This window comes from Carettochelys insculpta, chromosome 5, assembly GCF_033958435.1.
Source record: "Carettochelys insculpta isolate YL-2023 chromosome 5, ASM3395843v1, whole genome shotgun sequence".
In the NCBI taxonomy this organism is placed as follows: domain Eukaryota; kingdom Metazoa; phylum Chordata; order Testudines; family Carettochelyidae; genus Carettochelys; species Carettochelys insculpta.
In genome coordinates, this window is record NC_134141.1 from 87,766,082 (window position 1) to 87,791,601 (window position 25,520).

The following is a 25,520-nucleotide window of genomic DNA, read 5'->3' on the forward strand; positions in this document are numbered from 1 at the left end:
GAAGGGGTACAACAAAACATAAGTAATTTTTTTTCTGGTCCCCAAAATAAAAATGGCATAAATAAAAACTACAGCAGGCAGACACAGTACAAGTATTAACCCAGTATGCCAAAGCCATATGAAGCAGGAGATTATTCCTTCATAGTATTTTTTTTTAAATAAAGGATCTCCAGTAAGCCATGATCCCACTTTGCAAAAGTATCCACTGATGTGGGGTGCTTAGCCTATCTTAAGCTTGATGGCACGCAGACTGAAGCTCCCCAAACTAGCTGACACTTCTACAAATTCTCCTGTGTTGGGGAGGAATAAAAGACCTCCAGTAACAGGTTTTTTACAATATGACTTTCTCAAATAGGGACCCAGAATAATTTGGATAAACCTAATTAAAGAATGGGTTCTGTTGCACCCCCTAAAATTAAACCAGTTTTCTCTCTGGATTCCAAATCCAAACAGTATTGTTTGGGAAATGTGGGAAGTGCTTGTATAACTGCTTTGATATCCTCTGTACCAAAACAAATGCTGTTGAAGCCAAAGCCAAAACCACTCTTCTGAATGAAATATGCCTTTAAATTGCCTTTGAGCGACACACACAAAAAACATGGGAGTGAGAGAGGTCATCAGACAGCCATGTAAAAATGGACTTTTTGGTCATACAGAAAGTTCTATGAGTTAAGGTCAGAAGAAACAAAGGTCCATGGAACCTTTAGCCCACTCCAGATGATGATAAATTACCAAGACATTTTTGATGTTAAACTGCAGAGAAGGGTCTCATGAGGATGAGCACATGCAAAGCCTAAAAGAAACGTTAGGCAAGATGATTGGCTCATTAGACAAAGTTCACTATCACCTTCAGAAATAATTTAGGATCCAGCCCTAGCCCAACTTATCTTTGCAAAACATGGTGAATGTTGATTGAATCACTACAGCCTAGTTAAATGCATTTTGTAAACTAATTCACTACCACCAGGGAAACAATCCTTCACAAAACTGAATTTCTGTGCTGTGAGTAGCCCAAAAGAAGCTTTTATCAGATGAGGCACTACCATGTTACTAGAGTACACCTCAAGGTCCTTTTTTAGTAGGGAATTTGAGGTACTAGTCTGAGTTGCAAATACACCTGGCAGTCAGTTTTTATGCAGATTACTTAAAAGCATATATTTAGATATATTTGTGCCACACTGCACTTTCTGATCTTAAGTCCTTCTGACAAGCTTCCCCCAGAAATCAGGAGAACATAAAAACTTAGAAACAAGGAGGGTGGTACCTTTGGTTACAGTCAAAGGGTATGTAACCACAACTGCGGTGCTGTAAACACATTTGTGCACTCCCTAGATCCATTTGCAGGGTATTTACAACACCCTTTTCTCTGGTCAAAGTCAGAACTACATAAGAGGCACTCTGATTTACAAGAGCTGCAAGCAGGCCAGGGGGCCAAAAACACACAGTGGTATGAAGGAGGAGCTTTCTAGCAGCAACTAGTCTATCAATAGCAAGGAGTAGCAGCAGCTCAAGAGCTTCTCTCTCAGCCATTTAGGTTGGCTTTAGCAACAATTTGTACTGGCAGTATATCATGAAGCAGACATACCAGAGAATCTCTGACCATGTCCCTGGAACTCTGCCTACTCAGAAGTCATACTAATTCAGGGGGAAAATCCTGGTGTGGAGAAAAGCAAGTCTCAGTCTCATAAACTTGTCACTGCTAACTCCAACAAAACTAAAATTTGCATCTGGATCAAACTTACCATGATTTATTTTGAATCTTGGGGAGCTGATAGGAGTGACATCTGTGCATTCCAGCCAGTAAGGGCTGTACTTATGAAATATGCATGGTAAGACAGAACTCATAATTACCAGTCAAAGAAATAATTCAGCAGCCTTCACCACACACAGGTTGGGCACTGCAATTAGACCTGTGTGACTCAACTTTTGTGCCTCTGCAGAGCCCCCATTGGCCTCAGTGAGAATCCACACAGGCATAAGCATCTGCTAGGATGACTCAGTCTATAGAAATGCATGTTAGTGGCAGAGACTGCAGCTGTCTCTGTTCAAGAACTCCTAAATGGTAAGAGCTAGGACTACTAAATTTGGTATATAGCTTCCTCTTATCATAACTTAAAGCAAGGGAAGGGTTTGATTGTGCCAGGTATGGGACTGCTCCTCATAAAATCATATCGCAAATAGACAATCACCAGGCAAGTGAAAGAAGCTGGCTGGAATCAGACATACCCTCTGTCCAGGACTGCCACAGCCCTGAGCCTCCCACCACAAAGGTACCATTTAGGAGTGACTGAAGTTCCTCCCCTACTGCTCTCCAATTTGTACAGCAACATTGCTGGCTGTTCCCCTTTGTCAAGGAGCAAGGGGAAAGTGCAGTATGCTGCATTACTCACTCTGGCAGGGGAGCACGGGGCAAACCTGAACCTGCTGGGGTAGTCTTCTCTCCCCAGGACAGCCTATATACTTAGTGCATCAGCCCCACCCCAGAGCAATGATTTAAATGGAGCACAAAGCTTTTCATTTTACTTTCCAGAAATTAAAAATTGATTGAATTAGGAACCTGAGCAACACCAGATACATTTTTTAGTTTCTCTACATGCACAGAAAACATCAAAGACAATGTGTGTGCTACTATAAAATAACAGTAAGAAGCACTTTTTCTAGATCCACAGCAAACACACAAAGAAGTTAGACTGAAAACTTACACACTCTTTCTAAAAGGTTACAACATTAACACTACTTTTTAAATTAGATTTCAATACAAGAACCCAAAAATAAAGACAGTAAAGCAGGCTGCCCCCTAAAAACAGAGGCACAATTCAGCCCACTTCAGTCTGTATGACTGCAGGCAGACTCTGATTACATGCTTCCTAGGGAGCCCCAAGTCTGCAAGTCCAAGAAACGGTGTCCCCCACCCCATGCCCTATGGATTTAAACTGACAGGTCACAATTTTGACACTGTTTTTAGGGTTCCCATATTTGACCTTTCAAAAAAGGGGACACACCTGAGAAGAAATGTATCTGTATTAGTATCTACCAACTCACTTTGTATTCGTGTACTATATATATACTATAATATATTAATACAACATAAGTTGAGATACTGATACAGATACACTCTCTCTCAGGGGTGTCCTTTTTTTTTATATGGTAACCCTAACCAATTTCAATAAACCCATAACTCTGCATGCTAAAGCTCAATGAAGAAGAGCCTAGAGCTCCAACAAAGGATACTTCAAGCAAGAAAAACATCAAAAGTTGTGAAGCCAGAACCTCAATGCAAATATGTTGGCTACTTCTGGCATTAATGGAGCACATCTCATTGATTCTAAGTTAGAGTGGGAGAACCACACATCAAGCTCAAACGGAACTCTGTGTAGAGTGGAATCTTGAGAATCCAGCTGGCCTGGAAGAGAGTAGGTTGCCCACTCCCATTCACCAAACAACAGCACTTCAAGGAATCACCCAAGAAGCAGCAGAGCAACACCAAACCAAGTCTTTGAACATGTGTTGACTATGGGTTCAGTACATTGGCTGGAAACAAACCAGGGTACTGGAATTTAAATACTTTCCTGTTAAAAATAGTATATACAGCTTGGGTCCTAAGTCATAAATAGGCAGCTAAGTAAGTTCTCTGATTTTCTAAAGGACTCAGCAGCCACAAGTTGTTACTGTCATGAATATGAGCTAATGAGGGATCAACACATTTGAAAACCAGCCCATATATGTAGGTGATCAAATATCATTTTATGTACCTCATCTTGGCCAGATTTTAATAGATACTAACCATAACAGGGAAGCCAGAAAACAATACAAAAGACCTTTGAAGAGCAGGAACAATGAGACAGATGTGAAGGCCCTGTGGGAATTCTGTCACTGACTGCTCAGAAAGGACCTAAGCATGGTAGTGAAATGTGTCTTGTGATCCTGGCAGATGGTCTGTGTGACACACAGGTACCAAAACCTTAAAAAAGAAAAAGAAATAAAAAAGCATCATTTAGAGCTTTAAAATTCTTGGTTAGTCTCATACTGGAAGTTCAGATTCAGGAAAAGGAATCCATTGCCTTTGTTATTACAAAATAATACTTCACAGAGTGTTGAAAAGCTTTACAGATCCTCAGATGCTGTGCTATAATAGTGAAAATATTCATTACAAATTATTGGTAACAAAAGTCCATCTTGGTCAAGATTAATCTAGAAACTTCACATTGCATAGCAATGAATTTACACAACTTCCCCATTCACCAACATTTCTATGCTGATGAAAGCCCTGCAGCAAACAGTTATACTGTCATAAAGGTGCTTTTGCTTGTGTTACTGTTTTATTTCACTCACAGAGTTGCCAAACCCACTTATATTTTGCTCACTCATCCTACCCAAGTAGGATTTTGGTAATATAGTGATACTTGAATTACTATATTGGCAAAACCTGTAAGTGTAGATTAGGCGTAAGTGACTATAGTCCATGATAACTTGCAAAGACCAAATTAGTTTCCGTTTTATGCAACTAAATATGCTGATTATCCAAACTGTCCACTTTACTGTTCATTGCCTGTGCAGTAATTACTACATTTCTTAAATATAAACAAGGATTTCTTCAGAATTCTCATGTGTCCAGCCAAGTAGGTCACATGGTTTCCACACAAACTGTTTTTCTCCAAAAAACTTAAAAGAATAATGCTGTTCATCCACAAAGCTTTCCAAAATCTATGCAAATACTGCCTCCTTGTGTTTTTAGTATGGTTACAACAGGGAGGAAGATTAATTTCAAATTACTTTTCATGTTTGCATTTGTCAGTAGAGACACTAATCATGAACAAAGCTTTTTAATTAAAGAGGTTTCATTTGAAAATAGAATCACTTGTGTATTTTTACTATGTAAGGAAACATTTCCTTTAAAAGGCCTATCATAGGAAACTAAATCCCAAAATATGAAGCCTTTGGCTGTAACTTTCTTCTCATTTTGCTTGTCAGTCAGGGCCACTATAAAAATGTAGTTTAGAATTACAGAGACGACAACAATGGGTAAAACAAAAGTGAAAGCTCTTTTAAGAATAAGTTATTGGATAATTAAAAATTTGATGAAAATAAAACAAAAACTACATTAAAATAACATTATTTCAATCACTTAAAAGTCAGGAGATGCAACGGTTGCCCAAACAGCCTTAATTCTGCTCCTTTGTGTGTTCATAAGGTACACTCAGTCCTGTGGAAAAAATAATTTGTGATCATATGATTAAATACTGTACCATACTGTGTACACACAAAGGCTATGTCAACTCTAGAGCGATCTGTTGACAGAAGTTTCTGTCAGAAGGATAACAGAAACTTCTGCTGACAGATTGCAGCCAGACTGCCAAGAGGATTGAAAAAGCGATCTGCTTTGTTGACAGAGTGGCCGGACTGCCTGGCCGTTTCCCCGACAAAATGGCCAACCGGAAGCACAAAAGACAGGACTGACTGGTGTCCTGGAAGCCCTGTCTGTCGACAGAGGGCCCCCCAAAATGTCCAGACCAGCTTTCTGTCAACAGAGGGAAGTGGCACGTTCTATTGATTTACTGTTGACAGAACGCCTTGAGAATGTGGACACTCCACAGGTTTTGTCAACAAAGCTCTCTAGTGTAGACATAGCCAAAGGGACAGAAATGAAAATAATGCAGTGATGTATGTTTTCTATGGAGAGTTTGAAACTTGAATTTCTGCCTCATTCCTGGTATAACTGCCCCTGGAGCTACATAGTGAAGCATCAAGACCATTTGCTTCAAAGGTTCTTCTGTCTTTCTTGATGATATTATGTTTGCTTGACTTCTAGTCTCAGACGCATTACTATTGCTCCATGCCATTATTATTACTGTACTACATCTAGATATTTTGTCTGACTGGTTTAGCTAGTTCCAGGGCTGTGTGTGTTTGGGGTTATTGTGTATGCTAGCTGTGTTGTTGTCAGGGACGAGACATGCTGGGAGATTTGCAATGATTCATATAGGTGAATGTGAGAGGTGTTCCTCTGAGGGAATAGATGTGTTTGGGTTTATTGTGTGTGCTGGTTGCATAGTTTAGAAGGTTGTGTTAAGTTGCAGCGAGGAAGGTTTAGATTGGACATTAGGATGGCTAGTTACTGCAATAAATTGCCTAGGATGGTTGTAGACATTATGGGAGACATTTAAGAACAGCTTAGATAAATATCTAACAGGGATTATATAGACAATGTATGGTCCTACCATGAGTGCAGGGGACTGGACTTGATGACCTCTTGAGGTCCCTTCCAGTTTTAGTATTCTGTGAATCTATGTTTCTAAGATTTGTGTCTAAGTGAATTTTGCTGGGACATATGTTTTGATTTGTGTGGATGGTAAATAGGCCCATGAGTATGGCAGTTGGACCAAGTAATCTTACCATCTCTGCAGTGTTCCTCATGCAATTAATGAACCTGTTGCATTCAAATTAGTTGTACAGTAAGAGTGGTGAATGGGTGAATTATCTCCGATAGCACAATGGTCCAGGACTCTTGGGATAGCAAAGATACATGGTTTGGTACCTGCCTTGCTGTAGCAGTACACTGGATGGGTGTACTTTGTCAATCAACATGGCTGAGAACTTAAAAACTGGAAGGTTACAGATTGTGAAACCCAGTAACGATTCACTCTGATGCTATGCTGAACAAAAAGAGCCCTCAACCAAGCTTGCAGCTGTTTCCATTGCTTCATGTTTACCTCTAACAACATAATAGGCTTCAAAATGACACGGGCACATAGTGATATTTCTGGAATATGATTACGTATATTAATATTCACATGGTTGACTGGAGAGACAATTAACTTTTTCTTGTTGGAGATGAATGGATCTGATCTAGTCCCTCCCTTTGCACTGTTATGCCAGCACAAAAGGGACAGAAAGGTGACTTAAATCGTCAGCCAAGAATTCCATTTACAGAGACGAATCTCTATGTGGCAGAAAACTGGCACAACTGATCTATATCACCTGCTCCTCCCCATCCCTTGGCATAGGTGGTATTCCAAGGGTATAAGAGCATGGCAACAGTACTGTGCACTCCAATTATCTTGGATTAGCAGACTGGTAGGCTGTTACCAGCTCATGTAATTTAAAACAGCCCTTAGGCAACATTGAAAAGTTGTGTCAGGCAAGTTGTCACGACTCTTCATCAGGAAAGAAAAGGCAGGTATGTGTCATAAGAGCCAGTGCTTCACTCCATTGGACCCTATGCAGAAAACAGCTTGGCCAGACAAGGATCTAGCATGTTTCTTTCACCTTCATGGATGAACAAAAAGAAAATCTCATCTGACCAGCAAAACTGATTAACTATTTTAAACTTGCAAATAAAAGTAAAAACTCCTAGGTCTGATTCTTTCCTGTCTTGCATCCTACGTAGTTATTTATTACTTGGCAAAGTGAACGTAAAATTTACATATATCAAAATTTTCCACTCTAGTACTCTACATCAATCCACTTTCCGCAGGAGTAAAAGACTATACAGATATAAAGCAGTGGAGAATCAGCATATATGGGTATAGTTAAATTAACTATAATAGGAATACTGAGAGCAGGAGGATATTGGCATTCCCTGTTATGTACTTGTGTATGCATTCATTATTTGGTTTAATCTATCTAGAACAATATCAGATTTAATAAAATAACTGGTTAACAATCAGTTATTTATCTAAAGCACAATGACATATGTGGGTAACATCCTATTCCATTACACTCCCAGCTAGTTTCAGGTTACTAAACCAGAGTTTTCCTTATTCGTGTCCTAATATCCTGACCTCATTCCCAAAATGTAATACTTAGCTGTGTGTATCGGAGCTGATATATTTACTCAAGTACTTTATCTTACTATACCTCTGGCAATTCGGGGTGGTTTATGCACACATATCTTGAAAGATACTTCCAGGTTTTTTTTACTTGTCTATAGATTACATGCACAATAATGCTACTATACAAATAGTAAAAACAATTTACTATGGTGTCTCCCTATAATAGCATATTTGTTATATGCTTGTGAGCTGATGCACAAAATTAATTAAAACAATGAAATCTGTCATAGTCACAATTCAACATTTTCATACTTATAAAAGATGCAAATTTTTTTCTGTGAAAACCTGCTGCCCCTCAGTGGTTTCTGGAAGAAACAACAGAACATTATCTCTCAGCAAAATAATAACAACGCTCAACTCAAAGGCCTGAGCTAGTGGTCTTTTCAAAAATAGATATATTAATTCTGAAAGTCTTTTTTATATCAAGGAACAAGTTCATAAGCATCAAGAACTAATAATTTTATTAAATTAATTTGGTTCCGTACTGCGCTTGGTGCATACACACCACAACTAATATCTGTCATCCCCTGTTTTTGAGTGGTATGAATTTAGGGCCAGATTGTGACTTAATGTTAGGTTCTGTCCTGAAAATGGTATGGCTGGGAGTGCCCAGAAGGAATACTGGGCCTGATTTTTGGCGATGAGCACTGATAACCACAGTTGAAGTTGTTGAGGGCTGCAGGTACTCAACACCGCTAAAAATCAGGCCTTCTGACTCAGAATTCTCCCTAGAGCGTCTCGGATTCCATTCATGACTGTGGACTGGCATGGAGAGAAGCAGTCATCAACTCACTTTATCCCACTGTTTTCAGACTGCCAGTGCCCATGGGGCAATAGCAAGGAACAAAGCCAGTGACACCCAGCCTCTGCACAGAGGTATGAGAGATGAAGAAACACTTCTTGCACTCTCCTCTCCACCTTGTACAGTCACATAAGAATGGTTACAAGCAAGCCATTAGAAGTAATTCTCCTGAAGAGAAGGGCCATTTATCTGTAATAAAGCACAATGTACAATTTTGGTGATTTATAACTACATAAACTACTAATAATACTACTAATAATAGTAAAACTACTACTAATAAAAATGGTAATTGTACAGTATGAGGAGCATGACTCATACGAAGAGCGTAGGTCATAGATTCCTACATTCCAAGGAGGCCAGAATGGATCACAGCCCAGGTCAGAAAAATTCCACAAAACAATGTCTAGATTTTTTTAGAAAAACATCCAATATTGATTAAAACACTGTCAGTGATATAAAATTCACCATGAATATTGGTAAATTGTTCCAATGGTTTATTACTTTCACCTTTACAAATCTGTATCTTGTTTCCAGTCTGAATTTGTGTCGCTTCAACCTCCAGCCACAGGCTCATGTTACACCTTTCTCTGTTAGACTGATGAGTTGATATTATTAGATATTTGTTCCCTACACAGGTTCTTGCAGACTGTGACCAAGTCACCCCTCAACCTGTCTTTGTTAAGCTAAACAGATTGAGCTCCTGTGTGTATTGTTATAACAGGGAAATCCTTAGTCACCTTAAATTCAAAAAGGATGCATACAAGAAATGGAAACGAGGACAGTTGACTAAGGAGGAGTATAAACATACGGCTGGAGAATGCCGGGCAGTAATCAGGAAAGCAAAAGCACAATTGGAACTGCAGCTGGCAAGGGATGTGAAGAGTAACAAGAAGGGTTTCTACAGGCATGTGAACAATAAACGGGTTATCAGAGAAGGTGCGGGGCCATTACTGGATGAGGGAGGTAACCTAGTGACAGATGATGCAGGAAAAGCTGAAGTACTCAATGCTTTTTTTGCCTCGGTCTTCACAGACAAAGTCAACTTCCCAATGATGATCCTAGATGATGCAGTATGGGAAGGTGGAGGGCAGCCATCTGTGGGGAAGGAACAAGTTCTGAGCTATCTAGAAAAACTAGATGTGCACAAGTCCATGGGTCTGGATTTAAAGCACCCCAGGGTACTGAGGGAATTGGCAGAGGTTATTGCTGAACCTTTGGCCATTATCCTTGAAGACTCTTGGACATCGGGGGAGATACCGGATGACTGGAGGAAGGCAAACGTTGTGCCCATCTTTAAAAAAGGAAAGAAGGACAATCCAGGGAACTATAGACCCATCAGCCTTACCTCAGTCCCTGGGAAAACAATGGAGGGAATCCTCAAGGAATCCATTTTGAAGCACTTGGAAGAGGGGAAAGTGATCAAAAGTAGCCAACATGGATTCACCCAGGGCAAGTCCTGCCTCACCAATCTGATCAGCTTCTATGACGACGTAACAAGCTCTGTGGACACGAGGAAGTCAGTGGATGTGATATACCTTGACTTCAGCAAGGCTTTTGATATGGTCTCCCACAACATTCTTGTCCATAAGTTAAGGAAATATGGATTGGATCCTTGGACTATAAGAGGGATAGAAAGCTGGATTGATGGTTAGGCCCAACGGGTAGTGGTCAATGGCTCAATATCTGGATGGCGGTCTGTTTCAAGCGAAGTGCCGCAAGGCTCGTTTCTGGGGCCGGTGTTATTCAACATCTTTATTAATGACCTGGATGAGGGACTGGGTTGCACCCTCAGCAAGTTTGCAGATGACACAAAACTAGGGGGAGAGGTAGATACGTTGGAGGGTGGAGAGAGAATCCAGAGTGACCTGGATAAATTGGAGGACTGGGCCAAAAGAAATCTGATGCGGTTCAATAAGGAGAAGTGTAGAGTCCTGCACCTGGGGCGGAAGAATCCCAAACATTGTTATAGGCTGGGGACCAACTGGCTCAGCAGCAGTACGATGGAAAGGGACCTAGGGGTTATGGTGGATGAAAGACTGGATATGAGTAAACAGTGTGCCTTTGTAGCCAAGAAAGCTAACGGCATTAGGGTGCATTAGGAGGAGCATTTTGAGCAGATTTAGGGAAGTAGTTATTCCTCTTTATTCGGCACTGGTGAGGCCACATCTGGAATACTGTGTCCAGTTTTGGGCCCTCCAGTATAAAAAGGATGTGGATTTGCTGGAACAGGTTCAGCAAAGGGCAACAAAAATGATTAAGGGTCTGGAGCACAAGACCTATGAGGATAGGCTGAGGGATTTGGGCTTGTTTAGTTTACAGAAGAGAAGACTTAGAGGTGATTTAAGAGCAGCCTTCAACTTCCCGAAGGGGAGTTCTAAAGAGGAGGGTGAGAAATTGTTCTCAGTGGTGTCAGATGGCAGAACAAGGAGTAATGGTCAGAAGTTGAAGAGGGAAAGGTGTAGGTTAGATATTAGGCAAAACTTCTTCACCAGGTGGGCGGTGAAGCATTGGAATGCGTTGCCTAGAGATGTGGTGGATTCTCCATCCCTTGAGGTTTTTAAGTCCCGGCTGGACAAGGTCCTGGCTGGGATGACTTAGTAGGGGTCGATCCTGCTTGAAGTAGGGGCTGGACTAAATGACCTCCTGAGGTCCCTTCCAGCCCTATGATTCTGTGATAAGGCATGTTTTCTAATCCTTTAATCATCTTGGCTCTTCTCTGAACCCTCCCCAAGTTTTCAACATCCTTCCTGAATTGAGGGCACAAGAACAATGCAATACTCTAGGAGTAGTTTCACTAACACTTAAAATAGAGGTAAAATAACCTTTGCTCCTCATTCCCCTGTTTAAGCATCCCAGGATCACGTTAGCTCTTTTGGCTATAATGGGAGCTTATGTTCATCTGTTTATCACCAAATCTTTTTTTCAGAGTTTCCCCCAGCCCATGAATACCCCCTACAGTGTTTGTTCATTAGGCTTCATTACAGGAAGACTGAGGGGAGAGATAGTCCTATATTTCTTAGGCTCTTGCCTACCCCTATTACCACAGTCCTGAGTGCCCCACAATCTTCGAATATATTTATCCTCAAAACACCGCTATGAGGTAAGCAAGTACAGGGAGGTCCAACATCTTTGGGATCTGACCTGTCTGAATATGGGATTTTCCAGAGCAGGGGAGGTCAATGCCAGCTTCCCTGCTGCTACCAGCCACAGGGCTCTGCTTGGACAGCGGCAGAGGGGTTGAGATATCATGGGGTAAGAGGTAAGGTCCTCTCATAGGCCGTGTCTACACGTGCCCCAAACTTCGAAATGGCCATGCAAATGGCCATTTCGAAGTTTACTAATGAAGCGCTGAAATGCATATTCAGCGCTTCATTAGCATGCGGGCAGCAGCGGCGCTTCGAAATTGATGCGCCTTGCCGCCGCGCGGTGCGTCCAGACGGGGCTCCTTTTCGAAAGGACGCCACCTACTTCGAAGTCCCCTTATTCCCATGAGCTCATGCCGCTGCCGCCCGCATGCTAATGAAGCGCTGAATATGCATTTCAGCGCTTCATTAGTAAACTCTGAAATGGCCATTTGCATGGCCATTTCGAAGTTTGGGGCACGTGTAGACGTAGCCATAGACTGATAACTTGGTTAAAAGACAGGAAACAAAGGGTAGGAATAAATGGTAAGTTTTCAGACTGGAATGGAGAGTGGCAGCTAGTGGTGTCCCCTACAGTCTGTACTGGGACCAATCCTATTCAACCTATTTATAAATGAGCTGGAGAAAGAGGAGACACTGAGGTGGCAAAATTTGCAGATGATACTAAACAGCTCAAGATAGTAACAGAGAGGAAGCCATGCTTCAAGATAGTTTAGAACAAAGCAGTCTGTGAAGAGCTTCAAAAAGATCTCATAAAACTAAGTGACTGGGCAACAAAATGGTCAGTTGTCAGAGGGGTAGCCATGCTAATCTGTACCTGCAAAAACAAGAAGAAGTCCTGTGGCACCTTATAATTAACCGATTAGATGCAATGACATAGCATCTGATGAAGCGGGTCTTTGCCCACGAAAGCTTATGCTCCAAAATATCTGTTAGTCTACAAGGTGCCACAGGACTTCTTGTTGTAAAATGACAAATGAAATGTAATGTTGATAAATATAAAGCAATGAACACTGGAAAAATAATCCCAATTATACATATAAAATGACGGGGATTAATTTTTCTATAACCACTCGAGAGAGATCTTGGAGTCATTGTGAATAGTTCTCTGAACACATCCACTTAGTGTGCAGCAAAAAGGGCAAACAGAATGTTAGGAATTATTAAAAAAGGGATAGAAATTAGACAGAAAGTATCTTATTGCCTCTATATAATCTATGGTATGCCATGTCTTGAATACTGCATACAGATATGGTCACCTCATCTCAAAAAGATACAATGGTATTGGAAAAAATTCAGAAAAGGACAACAAAAATTATTAGGGTGCCATAGAAAGAAAGACAACAAAAATTATTTGGAATGGGTGCCATAGAAAGAAAGATTAAAAAGACTGGGACTTTTCATCTTAGAAAAGAAGAGACTAGGGGGGATACAATAGAGGTCTATAAAATGATTGCAGGTATGGAAAGAGTGAATAAAAAAACTTACTCATTTGCTCCCATAACATAAGAAGTAGTGGTTACCAAATGAAATTAATGGGTAGCAGGTTTAAAACTAACAGAGAAGATTTTCTTCATGTACTGCATGGTAGGCCTGTGGAACTCCTTGCCAGAGGATCCTGTGAAGACCAGGAATTTAACAGGGTTCAAAAAGAATTAGATAAATTCATGGAGGTTAGATTCATCAATGGCTATCAGCCAGGATGGGTAGGAATGATGTCTCTAGCCTCTGTTTGCCAGAGGCTGGAAATGGAGAACAGGAAAGGGATCACTCAATGACTACCAGTTCTGTTCACTCCCTCTGGCACATCTGGCACTGTCCACTTTCCAAAGCAAGTACAGGACACAAGGCTGGATGGACCTTTGGTCAGACCGAGCACGCCCATTCTTATGTTCTTATGTGGATAGGGGGTGCTCGGGGGGAAGAATCTGCCAGGCTGCACTCACGGTCCCCACTGCAGAGCTGTACCCCTGGCCCCTCATCCTGCCTCTTCCCCCAATTCCCCCTCCCCCCAATCTTTAGCCCCAGAAATGAGCTATTTGCCATCCTCCACAAATTCTGGAAGGGAACGGGAGGAGTTGCTGAGCACAGGGCCCAGTTTACCAGCTAAGGAGCATCCACAGGGATGTCAGACCACAGATTTTGCTGGATGATGAATGTCCAGACTATAGAGGTCCACCCTGTAGTAATTTCCCTATTTTACAGATAGGAAATGATGGCACGGAAAGGTTTAAGTGACCTGCCTAAGGTCATACAAACTTTGCAGTAGAGGATGGCTTTGAACCATATGTGCCAACTCCAATGGTCACACCTTAGCCGCCGGCCTCCATCCTTCATTTCTTATGTAGAGACAGCAAGGATTTTTGGAAGAAGGCCTTTTACAAGTACTTCTTCACCCTAGTGGCATTGAGAATATTTAAGTAAAGCAACTGACAGCTCACTTTTCTTATCCAAAACTATAAGGATTCTGCATGAGACACTGGCAGAAACTCATAAATGCCTTCTGACATAGGATCCCTTTCCTCCCAGCATCCAATGAGCTCCCTCTTGTTTTGTGATCTCCTTCTGTGAAAGAGACAGCGAGCCTCATTTTCAACTAAGGATCAGTGTTGGGAATTAGGGAGAGCCTTTTGTTGTATTTTCCATTTCAGTTGAATCGAAGCCCTGAAGCTGAATTCTCCTCCAAAGGTAGGGAAAGTTTTGATCCAGATCTCAATGTGAAGTTTGAAGCTCTGGCCCATTGTTAGTTTCAGAATTCTTTGTCTATTAGATAATTTTAATTACTTCTGGCAAACAAATAACTATATCAATACAGTTTAAATTTTGAGTATGTGGAAGAACATGAGAGGAATCTGTTCTTAAGCAAGTCACTTGTAATACATAAACAGCACTGCTGAGAGCATAACAAAGGCTCGTTGTGCTATTTCACAGCAGAGCCAAAATGTTCTTGAAGCAAAGTTTGTTTACAGTATAATTGCATATATTTCATACACAAGACAGATGGCTCTATTGTATCCTAACACTGAGTTACCTTTTTTGTATTAATAATAACAAATATATATTAAGATTGTTTATATTTGATTGGATCCCTCTCCTTCTCCACCTCCACTTGGTACGTCATTGCTTGTCTAAAGCCTCAGTCATGCAAGAGTCTCTGTGCAGATGCGAGGCCTGTCTGTGCAGAGCTCCTTGAAGGATTTGGAATTCAGATAAGATCCTGGTCACAAGGACTGTGTCTTAGTATGTTTTCGGATAGTGCCTAGTACTGATCCTGATCAGAGTTTTTGTATATTATACTAATATGTGAAAATGCAGAAACTTCACTTTCAAATACAGTAAGGAGAACAAAACGCTGAGCGATTCCTTGTCGGTTTGCTAAGAACAGAACAGTAAAGTTCAAATATCCAGCAAAAACTTGGATGTTCAGTATATATGCTAACAAGTTTAAAATTTTTATAGTCCTCACTAAGAAATCTCTGTGTTCTAAGAAATGTGCAGAAATGATTCTGAATGCTCCTTTGCCTATTGTGAACCAGACCTGCACTCCCCTTGATATGAGATGCCACTTTTCTGGGGCCAGGAAGCTGGGGGAGTGTCGGCAGCTGCAGCCATGGGGAGCCAGCTGAGACTGGGGCAGAACACGGCATGTTTGTGCTGTATATCTGAGAGTTGCAGCTGACTGAATACCGGGTAAAAGAGAGTCTACTGTATCCACAGTAAGGATGGCTTAGAGAGATCCCTTACAGAATTCCCTGTAGAGGGATCCACTCTTGGTATAGGGTCACTAGGTATCTCTATTCTCACACCTGATGAAAGGGGTGGCTTTGTGGTCTCCCTTCACTTCTCTGGGGGAGAGAAGTAAACAGTGTCGGCCTTCTATGGTGTAATGTACATTTCAACATACCAGCCAGTGTATCTGCATTGCTAGCCAGCTAGCATATGAGAACAAGGAGTCATCTTATCACACCTTAGTCCCCTGTGCAAGCATGCAAAATAGATGCCTGTGTAGCCTTAATCAGGTAGAAAGAATCGACACTAACATTATGAACTTGTGACATGTACCGAAGAGGCAACTGGTACATTTCAGCTTGTTCTAGTCATAAATATAATTGACTCCAAAACTTACTTAAACTTGTTACCACACTAACTTATAACATTTTAATTGTAAAGACAGTTCATTCTTCTCTTAAATAAACCTGACATTGCTTTTTAATTATTATGCATAAAGTTAAAAGCTTAATTATACAAATAAACAAATACACCAAAACAGAGTTGTCCTGCTTAAAACATCTTTGTGGACATAATCGCCCCTGTGAGTCAGGGACAGCATGCTTTTGGCAGGAAAGATCACTCTGAGGAAAAAGCTCCTCAGACACATGGGCCGTGTCTACACGAGCCCCAAACTTCGAAATGGCCACACAAATGGCCATTTCGAAGTTTACTAATGAAGCGCTGAAATGCATATTCAGCGCTTCATTAGCATGCGGGCGGCCGCAGCACTTCGAAATTGACGCGGCTCGCCGCTGTGCGTCTCATCCAGACGGGGCTCCTTTTCGAAAGGACCCCGCCTACTTCGAAGTCCCCTAACGGGACTTCAATTTCGAAGTGCTGCGGCCGCCCACATGCTAATGAAGCGCTGAATATGCATTTCAGCGCTTCATTAGTAAACTTCGAAATGGCCATTTGCGTGGCCATTTCGAAGTTTGGGGCTCGCGTAGATGTAGCCATGGAGTTTCAAATTGTCATAGCCTGCCAGCTGGCAGTGTTCCAACAGTCACCTTTTGACTGTTAGCTCCCCCGGCAACTTGAAATCATCCATATTCATGAATCATGATTTGCACGCGGTGCCCTGATTGGCTGGCTCTGGAGACTTTCCAGAACCTTTTGCAAAAGTGAGGACCTAATAGAGAACTGTGCCTGTATGCTAATTCCCTCATAAATATGCATGAGAACATTCTATATAAGCAGGGCTTGCAGCTCACTCCGCGGCCCTTGACGGGGAGGCGTGGCTCGGACGAGCGTCCGCCAGTCCCCCAGGCTAGCCTGAAAAGGAGAAGAACATCTGAAGCGTAAGATTGCCCATCATCTGTGCCCCAGGAGAAGCGCAAGATTTCCCATCGTTCGCGCTCCTGGCAAGTGGCAAGCGGGGTCTCTGGAGATAAGCTGCCAGCTGTCGAACTGGCCTGCCTTTGGCAGGTACTGCGCGGTTGGCAGTGACTCCCAGAGCCCACCATCTTACTGGACATGACCAGTTCATCGGACGTGACCTTTTCAACCGGACATGACACACTTATCAGGACAAGTATCTCCATTCACAGGCCCGTACTTGCCACAGAGCCACACCTATCACACCTCATGCCAGTCAGTGGCATCGGGACCCTCTGTGAGGGAGAGAGGCTGATCCCCTCTCTGTGTCCCTGCTTGGTAGGGTAGGGGCAGTACCCGGGGGCCTGACCCCAAGGCCGGGCCTTACAGGCCTCTGGCTGGACCTTGATCCAGAAACAGGACATTTATAAGCTTGTGTAATTTGCAATTATCATTGTTATTCTACTTAGTTGTTAGTTATAGAGACATTTAGGAGATATTCTTAAACAGGGCATTTTAATGTCATTTAATTAATTAACTTATTAGAACTGTTAGTATTATTAGAATTGCTATTGTTATTTGTTAATGATATTTGCCCACAAAGGGATTAGTAGCCATTTACCAGCCACATATATCTATATGCACTAAGGTGAAGGCGTGGCCTCCCTTTTCCTTATTATACTTTTGGGCCCGATAGAGAGGAAAATCCTCCGTCAGGACCGTAACCATTATACGGACCAGTCTAGCAACCTGATCTCGGCAGGGGTGAGAGGGATAGCATCCTCCCCACTCCTCAGGAGTACACGCATATTTATATTTACATATTTAATATTTATCTACTTGTTATATTTCTTCGACTTCCTTCAACTATCACGCCACTTTAGTGTCACCATGAATACCGTGGCTGCCATCCAAGTAAGTGGGTACTGTTGTTGAGTAAACCCGTGCAATACTGTTCTATTCGTCTTTTAACAGCCAATAAATTTATTGTGAGTGTTTTCACAGAAAAAGTCTGCTCGTCTGTTTCGTTGTTCCTCCTAACTCCTGCTTGTCCAGGGGGGTTCGGTGGGGCAGTGTCAACCGAGTGTACACCCCGTCATAGGTCCGCGAGGGTGGGTCTTGGGACCTGCGGTGAGCAAGGCCTAGCACTGCAGTAACAGTTGCGGTCTTGCTAGTGTACCTCCCTCTGCATTCCATCAAGAGTCCCTGACCAAGGTGGATCATTTCATTAAATGTAAAGTCCACTTGAACCATACTCGTGGATAGGAGTTTATAGAGGAGACATACTACTGTACTGGTAAAAATCAAATAAAGCTTTAGAGCAAAGAGAAATGGGAATTGTCTTATCAATCGATATTACATTTTAAGTTTGCTACTAAACACTCCCAGAAATTCAAACAATTAAGTTAAACTTAGCTGTTTACCTATTTGCTTAAGCAGTTTTTAAGTGTCTGGTAAATTATATCTACTGATTAAGTTGAAGAGAATACTTCTCTATTTGGGAAACCCATAATGAAGAGATGGAAGCTGGTAAGGCCAGCAGCAAGAAGAACAGATGATCCTTTGGAGCACATCCGTGAAAAGGAATTTCTTTACATATATATATATATTTCACATTTGCCTAAAATGTTTGGCATCTTTAGTCTGCTATGAAACTAAAAGAAGGTTTTCATTGATTGAACATTATGCTAGAAAGAAAAGGTAAACTTGAACAGAGGTTTCTTTATAGGCCTCCTGCAGTTTCTTTGTGGTGGGGCTAAGATCTTAACCATGTTTGTGAAAGTAGGACCACTCACAGCTGGCTGTGACAGTGTGCGTATTACAATACCAACAGACTATAAACTTCTAGATTTATCCACAGACTAAACCAAAGACAATATTTGCAAAATCACAGCAGTTGTGCACCATATGGCCATTTTAGAGCTGAGATTTGTATCATGAGAGGCTGAATAATGAAAAGTTTAGATTTAAGAAAATAATGATCATTGCACCAAAGAATGGGAAAACACAGTTTAGAAAAAAAATCAAGCTAGAACTTTTATAAAGAAACATATGGATTAAGATGTCTGAATTTCAGGCATTTTAACAGGTGTGAGGGGAAAGATCCAGTATGTTTTATAGACATATGGCTTTGTGAGATCTGGAATTTTGTGCAGGAAGATAACTATACTGTACTGTACTCAAGTTCTTACATTGCACACATCAACGTACTATCTAAGCACCACATGCATTGTCAAGTGTCATAGATTCTTAAACATGGATTAGTCCAAGGAAATCCTGTTAAAACAGACTACAGATTATAGAAGTAAGAGTCTATACGGACTGTCAGCTTGTAATGAGAAGAATACCACTGATTTCCAGAAACAGAAATTATTGATTATTTCCCAGCCTGAGACAACAAACTCAGAAGAGAAAAATGAACTGGTGAACATCAAGAACACTTTTGACTCTCCACATTCAAGATTCCATATTACAGTCAGAGAAATAGCAAATATTTCATGACAGATTTCTTTTCTGGGACATGGAGTCAACCATGATGTTGTTAAGTAATATCTGGGGACTCAACAGAAACTGAAACTAAAATCCAGAAACACAAAATTTTCATGGATCATGTCTCTAGCTAGTTCATTCACACAGGCTTGGGTGTGTAAGCTATGCAGTAATTAAAATGAGTGTTAATTCTGTTTGTCTTCTCCTACTTGGTGGTCATTTATTATAAGTCACATGGCACTAATACATGTTTCTCTTTATAAAACAGTTTAAAAAATCATGTTAAAACTAAAAGTAAATGGGACTGTACACCTTTTTGCTTTCCCTTGGCCTCCTTACAGCCAGCCTACTACTTTCAGGCTGGGCACTGCCATTTTATTTCTATTCTGTTATTTCCTCATGCGTGGGTAAGTTGCTTGAGGGTATATTTCTTCCCCACTCACAATGAATAAATATTGAGAGAAGCTAAAATTGAGTCACATTTTGTTGATGAATGGAGGTGTTGTACTGCAAAGACAAAATACACCATTTATACATTTGTTGTGCAACTTGTTAGAGCTGACTGAATAGACATTGAGTAAAAAAAGTTGCAGTGGGTAAAACAGCTCCCTAGCTCATATTTCATGATGGCTGTATTGACACAGACAGTGCTTCTGCTGATTGAAACATAACTATGTGGAGAAGGCCTGTATAATTCTTGCATACTGGGTCACAGAGTGATATTATTTCCTTCTCTACAGCTATCCTAATAGAAAACAAAATGGCTATACCTACACTACTGCGATCTGTCGACAGAAGTTACTGCTGGAAGAGATCTTCCAGCAAAACTGCCATTGACAGGTCTTGTCCAAACACAAAAGCAGATTGGAAAAGTGATCTGCTCTGTTGACAGAGCATGGCCAGACCGCCTGGATACTCTCTGGACAGAACAACCAACCAGAAGCTCAGCAAACAGGGCTGCCCGATGACCCGGAAGCCCTCTCTGTTGACAGAGGGCCCCCCAGAGTGTCTACATGCTGTTTTTGTCAACAGAAACTGCTGACAAAGGCATTATTCTTCATTGCAGAGAGGCAGAATGCTGTGGGCAGAAGTGCTGAGTTTTGACAACAGATTGTCAAGAAAACGCATTGTGTGTGTAGACACTCTGCGAGTTTTGTCAACAAAACCCCAGTTTTCTTCACAAAACTTTGTAGTGTAGACATAGCCAATGTGAGTGATAGAAGAAGGATGACCATTGGAATCAGAAAGCACCAGGTCTTGTGTTGGAGGGGCAGCTGCAAACCAGAAGAAAACTGAAGTAAAAATATATTAAGACTAGAGCGTGTTTAAAAGCTTTTTCAATTGAAAAAATTCAGGACAATATGTGATCAAAAATTTTGGCTCATTTCAGTGAGAAAACATGTTTCCTTTTAATTTGCAACCATTTTCTAATACTAGGGGGACAGGGAAATTTTCCCATACTTCTGAAAGCTGAACATTAATTTTTTCTCAACATTTAAATTAAATTAAGTTTTAAACATTTTGTAGGTGCTTTGTTACGTTTGGAGTGCTAGTGATTTAATATTATAAATATTACTGGTAGTAGGCACTCATCTAGTCCAGCCCTGTGCCCTCTTGGCAGGACCATGCACCAACTAATTTGTCAGTGCTTTGCAGAGGCCTAACTCCTACCTCTCTGATCTATTTCCATATCGCATTTTTGTTCAGCCCTTCATTCCAACACGGACAGCCTTGACAAAATGTTAATTACCTTCACCCGTTCTGCGTTCTCCTCTATGTTGTCCTCTGTATTTGGAATGATCTCTCAATCATTCAGTGTCAGGCTTCCAGCTTCTTGTATGGACTTACTTCTCCTCCTGAAATTACAGATTACAGCCAATGTCATTTGGGGCCTTCCTAACCTTCTGCACGTAATAGAGGAAGATGAAGATGAGGGAAGTGCAGTGACCCAGACAAGGCTAAGCTATGCTAACTGTGAGGAAAAGCAGAGGGAACCAAGGCAAAAGGGATAATTTGGAATTGTTAGAACTTAATAAGGGTAACCCCCAACATTTTAGTAGAAGCCTAAGTAGCACAGGACAGCAGTTTTCAAACATTAGCAATCCAAGGATGCCCATTTTGATTTTAAACTTTTCAGGGACCCCTGCCCAACTCCTGAACTAAGACTCCATCTTGTTCTGCCCCTGCATTAAGGACCCGTCCCTTGTCTGAGGCCACACCCCTGCTTGCTCTATCCGCCCTTCCTCTGTTACTTGCTCTTCCCCACCCTCACTTACTTTCATGGGGCAGGGGCAAGGGGGAGAGGTGCCAGAGCAGGAGGAGGGCTCCAGCTGAGGCTCAGGCTTTGGAGTGGGATCAGGCATGAGGGGTTCAGGTGCAGGCTCTGGACTCAGGCAGAAAGTTGGGCGGGGTGGAAGTCCAAGGAGCAGGCTCCAAGAGGGAGTTTGGCATGGACTGGAAAGGGGAAAGGATCTGGGGTGCAGAGGGGTGTGGATTCTGGCTGTGAGCCCAGGCTCTGGGGTGGGGCTTGGGATGAAGGATTTGGGATTCAGCAGGGCATTCAGTGTCTTGGCAGAACTTACCATGACTCCCAAGAAATGGCTGCTAGTGCCATAGGTAGAGAAACACTGCATGCTGCCGTTAAGCCCACAGCCTCCACCTCCACACCTTCCACTGGTCATAGTTCCCAGCCAATGGGAGCTGCAGAGCTGACACTGGCAAGGGCAGTGTGGAGAGCCTTCCTGGATGGCCACGTGCCTAGGGGTTGCAGGAACCTGGTGGACATTAATAAGAGCTGCACAGAACCAGAAGGCACTGGGGAGGAGGAGGAGCTGATCAGTGGGGCTTGCAGACCCTTTGGAGTTCCTGTAAAGACCCGCATGGGTCCATGGTCTCCAGTCTGGGAAATGCTGGCACAGCACATTACCAACTACTTATAATAATAAACTGTAACTTGTACACAGGCCCATCAATGGTGGGGGGAAAAGGGGGTAACTGTATAGGGGCACAGAGTTACAAAGGGGCCCATCAAACAGGTTTCCTTAAGAATAATCTATAAAATTGACACACTCCCACAAAATGTTTAGATGGCAACGACTTGTTTGGAAAAACATTTCTGCTGGAAAGTTTCTGACACATTTATATATGTACTGTGGCAATCCAGATTTACAAAGTTACTTACCAGAATAAGGAGTTACAAGTCTTCCATGCATAATATATTCTTCTGGTGATTAAAACAGAGTCAGATAAAGCATCTGCAATTCCAGATGGTGAAAACAGGGGCCCGCACTAATGTGAGAAGGACATATTCATTGCCAAACAAAACCTCTATTGTACCACTAGATATTCACAGATAATGTCTAAATGAGGTTGTACGCAATCTCTGAAGAGTGAATGCTCACAAAATTAGGGGGTCAGACGCCTGTTTCTCTGTTAACAGGATCGGTGTTGTCATAGATTAAACATCTCCATGCTCAGCTGGAACTGAACAGTACCCCACTGAAACAAATATAAACAAAAAAATGAGACTGATATTTTGTGATTCAACATGTTGAACTCTACTACCAGATTCACTAAAATCAAGACAGATTAAAGTTCACTTGACTTAGTCACAGCAAATGGATATCTTTAGTAGATCAGTTTCTGGGCTGGAAAGTGAGAGAGAAAAAAGTTTCAAAGCTGCACGACACTGATAGAGCAAAGAAAGAGAGGAAGCTTAAATTGAACAATGTAAAAAACAGTTCAAGAAGGAACAATATCAGAATTAAGGGACTGGGTGAAAACTCTGAAGGGCAGGAATCACGACCAATATGTAAGAGCCTTAACTGTGGAGTTGTTACATCTGAGCTCTATGGGAAAGGTAAAAGTGGAAAGAAAAAACATGGTACTGCTCTCCTTACCTGGGCCTCACAACACTAATAAAACCCAGAGACCTCGCAGTGAAATTTCATGATTATCACCAGAAAAAAAATTAATCATGAAAAAAAACAGAGAACACTTAACCAGAGAACATACTTTTTCATAACTTTTAAAAGGAGAACAGAACTGAGGAATATTACAGCATTCAAGAGGGAGGCTTCCAAATCAGTATTATATCATTAGAAACTGTAAAGGAAAAAAAATACTCTCAAGTCAGTTGGTACAGAAACCCATATCAAAGAGCTACAGCTTTCCAGAAGTAGTAATGGCAGATGAACTGCTGAAAAGTTCTCGGCAAACCGTAAAATCCTTGAGAAAAAAGAGAGGAAAAGAAAAAACAAAAGATGATAGAGAGACCATACTGGCAATGGCAGAAGTGAAGCTGAACAAGAAAACCTGGATACCTGAGTCATAGTTAATGTTATTAAAAAAAACAGTATGATACTTTAAACCGGGGTGATCAGCAACAGCTGTGTTTTGTTCTGTGTTCTGCTCTGTATACATAAAGAACAAAATGAAGAGAGCAATGGATGGAATTTCAAGGCTGGAAAAGATTGGAGAGAAAAAGAGGTGAGGAGGAGGAGCAGCCTTTAGGGATCAGGTGTAAACCCTTACCATAACTCAAAAGAGCAGATAGTAATCTATCTGTAAGCATGAGGGTCAAAGTACCATTGTTGGAGAATGTATGTCCGCTGGATTGCAAAAGAAGCAGTCTGAGTACTTACGGGGAGAGTACAGAGGCTTTAGGGTCAGAGAAACAAAGCTGTTTGGGGGTGGTTTTAATGTTATGCTGGTTTTCATTTGTGATTTTAGGATAAGGGGAATGCAGAAAGGGTGGGAACTGGGGAGGCAAGGGAGAATTAATACAAGACGGCTATGGAAGTTTAAAAACTGAAACCAAGACATAGTGAGTACAACATACTTAGACACAAGAAAACATTGGCAACACAAGGGATTACAATAAATTAAGATTTTTCAATAAGCTAAACAGTTACTCTCGATGTTTCTTCCTTTTATATTAACATCTTTATTGAGCAAGGGGCTACATAATTTCATCAAAAGGAAAAAATAGACTTGGTAGAATGTAAAAAGGCTCTCAGACAATTCTACTTCAAGAAACTCATTTTTCAAGGAGGGCAAATTATGGACGTGGAAAATGGTTGGTTTCAATGGATATATTTTTCTTCATCTTATGGAAAGAGTTGGCATAATATTTGCTAAACACATGCCTTTTCAGATTAAAGAACGATTTAAAGATAAAGAGAGATGATTTATATTATTGAAGGGAACAACTGATGTATTGTTAAACATAAAATTGGAGGACTGAAAGGGATCTTGAGCTGTCTTTCATTCATATCCTCTGAAGTCAAGGGAAAAAAAAGCGTTATCTCTAGACCGTTCTTGACAGGTGACTGTCTAACTCAGGGTGGGCAGTAATTTTTGATGGGGGGCCAAGAATTTGCTAGTTGGTCAAAGGCTGCACTCTTCAATTATATTAATGGAGGAGGTGGAGATCTGAGATGGAGGTTTGATGCAGGAGGGAGCTTGGAATTAGGGGAATGGAGTGAAGAGGGGCGTGTGGGGTCTGGCATGGAGTTTGGGTGAAGGAGGTTGGTTGTGACCTGGGGTAAGAGATGAGGTGCAGCATGGGATGCATGGCCTGGGAGGGGGCTGTGACCTGGAGCAGAGGTTAAGGCAACCATATCTCCCTGCCCCGAACCCCAGGGAGCTGGGAAGGAGGTGGCAGCCCCTGGGATCCCCAGGGAAGTGGCAGCTGTCAGCACTTCCTGAGAGCCCCAGGGAAGCTGCAGGGATGCAGCAGCCACCCACACTCCCCCCTCAACCCCTAGGGTCAGGGAAGTGACCTGCCTGCACAGCTGCTGGTGGAAAAGGTCAGCAGGGGCAGGGCTCAAATGCAGGACAATTAGTTTCTTTTAAAAAATAAGTAAGGGTGCCTTTTTGGTGTGCCAAATGTGGGACCATCCCACCAAATATAGGACAGATGGTCACCCGAAGCAGAGGTGCAGGAGAAAGTGTAGGGGTCTGGCTTGTAACCTTGGGCCAGAGATTGGGGTTCAGAATCTGGGCAGGGGTATGGGTGCAGGAGCAGAGGTGCAGAGGGTTTGGATTACACGGGATAGGGGTGCAGTAGAAGAGGCAGAAGGTCGCGTGCCAGAGGCAGGCTGTGGCTGGGAGGCACCTACCTAGGCAGCTCCCAGCCGGCAGCCCAGAAGGTCCCTCAGGCAGGTC

At 41.9% G+C, this 25,520-nt stretch overlaps 1 long non-coding RNA gene across 2 annotated transcripts; it reads right to left on the reverse strand.

The window, feature by feature from the left end:
- Positions 1–36: 36 nt before the first annotated feature.
- LOC142013718 (uncharacterized) lies at positions 37–23,237 on the reverse strand. Of its 2 annotated transcripts, XR_012645775.1 has the most exons (4): positions 22,534–23,237; positions 21,935–22,126; positions 21,103–21,208; positions 37–3,961 (listed from the first exon to the last, which is right to left on the reverse strand). It is a non-coding gene; the product is annotated as an uncharacterized LOC142013718 (long non-coding RNA). The 2 variants fall into 2 exon arrangements; XR_012645774.1 differs by having other exon boundaries at positions 21,935–23,237.
- Between the last annotated feature and the right edge of the window lie 2,283 nt (positions 23,238–25,520).